This window comes from Vigna unguiculata, chromosome 2, assembly GCF_004118075.2.
Source record: "Vigna unguiculata cultivar IT97K-499-35 chromosome 2, ASM411807v1, whole genome shotgun sequence".
Lineage (NCBI taxonomy): Eukaryota > Viridiplantae > Streptophyta > Magnoliopsida > Fabales > Fabaceae > Vigna > Vigna unguiculata.
The window spans coordinates 27,881,675-27,887,674 of NC_040280.1; positions in this window are offsets into that span (position 1 = coordinate 27,881,675).

A 6,000-nucleotide genomic window follows, 5' to 3' on the forward strand; every position below is an offset into this window, starting at 1 on the left:
ATTTGATAATAAGTGTTTGAGTTTGAACATATTTATGATGAATGTAGGAAATGTTTTAAAAGAAATAAACTAATAAATGGCTAGGATTTTTAAAATTAAATAAGTAATATCTTTTGGAAGTTAATTATTATTTTTCAATTATAAACATATACCGTGCTTAGAAAATGAAAATGGGACAAAGTATATGGATTCTTCTAATGTACATATTAGGATGTGTAATCATTGACGATGAACTTGTCATAAAATGAATTTCTTATAAAAATGTTAGTATTTTAAACTTGATTTTCTCTCTATTGCCCTGTCCAAAGAGAATATGGATTAATTAATGTTTGATTTTGTGTAATAATGGATTAAAGTTAGATAAATGCGAATCAAAATAGTGATGTGTGTGATGATGGAGTTGAAGAGTTTCTACAATTTGCTCAATTGCATGAGACTGTCTTGAATGGAAAGTATTATTGTCCCTCTGTTAATTGTTTGAACAGGAGACAATAAGAAATTAAGTTGATACGAGAATATCTTGTATGTGATGGTATCCTAAAAAGTTATACAACATGGACTTGACATGGTGAAGTTGTACATCTTCTAACAATATTGGAGATATGATTCAAGATATTGGAGAAGACAATTTTCGATGAGCACACATGTATGATTCATTAAAAGATGATTCAAAAAAGGCTTTATATCCCGGTTGTACAAGTTTCACTCGTTTGTCAATGATATTAATATTATTTAACAATAAAGCCAGAAATGGTCGAACCAAAGTCCATAGTTGCATGTGATTTTTGTAACATCCCTATTTTTAATAAACTATATTATTTATTTTAAATAAAACATTTAGAAAATATTCTATTTTTACTAACGTTTTGTATTTTATTATGATGTAGTTTAAGCATTAAAAATATTATTAAATAGGTGTGTGTAAAAAAAAATATATATGAAGAATTTTCTAAAAGAGATAAAAATAATAATATAGAAAAGAAAAAAAAGAAGAAGAAGATAAGAAGAAAAGAAGAAAAGATAAGAAGAAAAGAAAAAAAAAAGAGAGAGGATAAGGTGAAGAGATAAACATTATCTCTTCATTAATTAAGTAATCATGATTTTGATAAGCACATGGTTTGCTTATATACATATGGAATGAAGGTTACGGGAGGTGAGAAAGTGAGAAAGAAAGAAAGAAAGGAAGGAAGGAAAGAAGAAAGAGAAAGAAAGGAGAGAGAGAAAGAGAAAGAGAAAGAAGAGAGGGAAAGAGAAAAATAGGAAAGAAAATTTAGAGCAAAGATTCAAAGAGATCCTAGTCTTCTACAACTATTATTAGTGTGCTCTTCAATCAATAAGGTTGTGCTCTTCAATCAATAAGTTAAAGGGGAGTGAGGTTAAGCTTTTATATATTAATCTTCATAGGTTCATGGGTTTTATATTAATCTTTTATTTATTTTGACTCATATATTATTCTATTTACTTTCATTTAACTTATTTTCATTTATTATCCTCTTATATTTATTTTATTTCATCTCCAATTATACACTGATCCTGTTTATTTATTTATTTTATTTAATCTCCAAATATGTATTGATCCTGTTTATTTATTTTATTTAATCTTTAGTTACGCACTGATCCTATTTATTTATTTATTTATTTTATTTATCTCCAATTACGCACTGGTCCTATTTATTTATTTTATTTATCTCTAGTTACGCACTGATCCTATTTATTTATTAATTTTATTTATCTTCAGTTACGCACTGGTCCTATTTATTTATTTGATTTGATTTATCTCTAGTTACGCACTGGTCTTATTTATTCATTTTATTTTATTTATCTCCAGTTACGCACTGATCCTATTTATTTATTTTATTTTATTTACCTCTAGTTATGCATTGGTCCTATTTATTTATTTTATTTTATTTATCTCCAGTTACGCACTGATTCTATTTATTTATTTTATTTTATCTCCAATTATGCACTGGTCCCATTTATTTATTTCAATTAATATATCTCCAGTTACGCACCGGTCCCGTTTAATTTATATTTTTGTTATTTTATAATGTTATAATCCTTATCTAATTATTTATTTAAAGTTCTTGCTTTGATTCTTATTTTATCATTATTTTATGATTAAAAAAATGTGAAGTGAAAGTAAATATTATTTTATTCAGTGAGCTTGAATATAAGAAAATTACATGTACATTTTATTTTATTTTATGTTCTTTGTGTATAGTTTATACAATGACATGATTTGATAGTCATCACATTTTATGACCCTTGAAAATATCCAAGAGTATGTCAGTTGAGTGAGAGTTATTCGGGATATTGTTGGTGGATCTTCTGAAGATTGACTCATGGATAATTTCTATTAATATCTTTAGGAGATGTTAAAAATATAGAAAATCTTCTATTCTGATGTAGGACTCTTAATATTTAACAAATATATATATATTTTTGTAATATTTCATGAACAATTACATAGATGCAAACTACATATATGAATATGAAGTTATGTTATTATTAATGTTCTCTCAAGGAAAATCTTATGGTAAAAATAAAAATAAAAATTGATTCCATATCTTTTTATCAAATAATAATTATTTAGTATAGTAGTCGGGGTGTCGCAATTTTAGCCTTGAGCCCCAATCCCAGACCCAACCTAAGCATATTGTTAGTTTGATTCATGAGTTGGCCAGGGTTTCAACAGATTTGTTTGAAGCACCTTGTGTCATTCCTCGGAAAGAAATAGTATTCGACATTGATAATGATAATATTCCATTAGATATCGAGATGAACAATGTGTACGAAATCAACCAGGGAAATTAGATGTTGAACACTACAATTATTCAACTATGGATGATGTGATTACAATGCAGGTATGTAAATGAACACATTTTCAAGAGAGGGAATGCTCATGTCTATGGTTTTCATGAGTCTCCCAATATACAAAAGTCTACATATAAAAATATGGAATATGAGAGATACATTCAATAGTGAATTGTAAATCCAAGAAAAGAATTTATATGACCCCTTATATTAATGTGTAAGTTGAACTCACTCACTTTAGCTATTAAGTAACTAATTCTAAATTACTAATTAAATTTCTTGTTTAATAGATCTCATTGGCAATTGATGATTGTTTCACTAATGGACGATACTGTCATTTGGTTATGCTCATTGCACAATAACATGCCCGCGGCCATGAAATATAGTACATAGGTATGTGGTAGTTACAAAAGTAATGTATTCTTTTTGCCATCAAATATGTTGTAAACGACTAATGACTTATCTTTTTAGTGCTATGAATATCTATAATATGTTTGGGGGGTATTAGTTTCCATTAAGCCTATTTTATAGTAACTTGTATTTTCTTTTATATATTAATTACTTAAATTTCATATAATATTGTAATAAACAACAAAAATTTTAAGTGTGTTTACTATGATATGTACTGGATGTGGATCATAGCTCATTCTAGTCTCAAAGATTTTTGGGATAAGGCAAAACATCAAAAATTAATTTTTGATATATGTTATTATGAAATAACTAATATACATCTCTTACATACAACAGTTTTTTGATAATATTAAATCATTGAAATCTAAAACAATTGAAGACATAAGGATTAAATTGGTCAAATACTTCTTACAATACAAAGATTAGTTCATATTTATCTTTTCAAAGATTAGTTCATATTTATCTTTCCTTTAGTTTTTGTTTAGTATTAGTATTTTTTTATCATTGAGAACAAAGTTTTTGTAAAATTCATTGTTGGATATGAATTACTGTTTAATTATCTTTGTTTGAGACCGTATTATGTTATTTTGAATGCAGCGGGTTTTGGATTTATTTCAATTATAAACAAAATTAAAAAAAAAAAAAAAACACATATTAGATCGGATACATACCATTAAAATAGTTGCAAATATTAGATGGTTAGTATCCACTGATTGCTTTCGAAAAATGCTATTTTGACCTTGTCAAGTAAAGGTATAAAATCGATTAATCCAAAACTGATTTAATACTTAGATATATTAAATCGGTTATACAACGGTTATACAGTTATACAACTGACTTAGTGGATCTAAGATCTAAGACATATTACAGTTATGTTAGAAGTCTAGGTTAATATAAGTTATTTTTCAATTTTATATTAATTTCATTCCCATTCAGAATCTTAATTCTTTTTAAAACTGTTTTAAAAATCATAATCTACTATCTTAATGCTATTTACTAGTATTTTATTGTTATAAATAAAATAATTAATTATTTTTAATAATAATACATTCTCTGGAATTAGGTTGAATTTGATGCATATATATATATATATATATATATATATATATATATATATATATATATATATATATATATATATATATATATATATATATATATATATATATATATATATGCTTTTGTAATAATAAACTGGATTTTTCTTACTAATTGCTGAGATTGAATTGTGAACTATATAAGTAATTATCTTAAAAAAATAAAAAGAATAAAAATAAAAAAGTAATCAATTATAAAAAGAATATAGTCATTTTGTATAAAATCTGTTTTTTAATACCGAACTAATAAATTCTAATCATTTGTAATCAAGTAAGAATGGTTCTTCAAAAAATTTTATAAACGGATCTCAAGAATCATTCTTTAAGAGTGTTCAATCATCCGGCAAGGTCTTATAATTATTATTTTTTAAATAATTCTATAAGAGGTATTACCTTTTGATATCTTTTGTATGCACAAATTAATCAGTACCTATTACTAGTGTTTTTTTTTTTTTTTTTTACATTTGTTAAGGTATTAATTTTTACCATCTATTATGAGAAGAGACATCAACTTATTATTCCATTTAAACTCAATATTTCATATTATAAAATCACCTTCATCGTCTTAACACTGATGAAGTGATATATAATAAATTATCAAATTACACCTTGTATAATTAGAATATTATGTATAAAATATAAAGAAAATGAAAAATTATTAAAATGTGAATTTTATTAGACTATATTACACTACAATAAAAATTAAAAAGATATCTTAATAATTATATGGCATGATGAGAGTTAAATAAGATGTCATCCTATATTATTATTATTATTATTATTATTATTATTATTATTATAATAATAATAATAATAATAATAATAATATCTTTCTGATTTGTAATAATTTTTAACTAACAGTAACCTATTGTTATATATTCGATTTTATCTTAATTAAGTTTTGATGGTGGAAGTTATGAATTAATTATGGTAATTGTAATTTCTTTATCAAAAAACTAAAAGTATAATCTAAAGAAAAAACTTATTGCATGGGAATGAATCCAGTCATTCAAAGAGAATACACTTCTTATATTTAATTTTAAAAAGAGAAAAAATTTACATATTTGTTTTTTTTAACTCTATATACATTAAAATACCTTTCTTTTTTTTTGTCTTTCTTATTAATTATTGAATAGCATTAGATATTTAATATGGGTTAAGTAATATAGAAAATATGTGAAAATAAAAATGAAAAAAAGTAATATTGGACAAAATGTATGCATGAATAACTCCAAATTCTACGAATGCCATGCCAATACCAGTGGTAAATGAATGGAAGACAGAGGAAGAAGAAGAGTTTTAGGTTGGTACTTGTGGTGTTGGATTGTATATGTAATTTTGTATCCTTCCCCACCCATGAAATGAACACACTTAAGAATTCTGCACAAAGATGACAACACATGCACATGACCCTCTACCATTGACCACTGTACCCATCATCATCAAACCTACTCCCCTTGCTTTGTAAGAAGAACACATGCTTCATTTCATTTGAGATTTTCTATAGGCACAAACATTTGAAGAAGAAGAGATATAGCTAGCTTGCATGAGTGATCCCTAACCACGCAGCACCAGCGTTGGTGGGACCACAGAAACTGCTATGCACAGTGCTGAGACCACCATTCCATTATGGTGCACACTAGGCTCCTATGCCTCTGCCTCACCCTATGCTACTGCC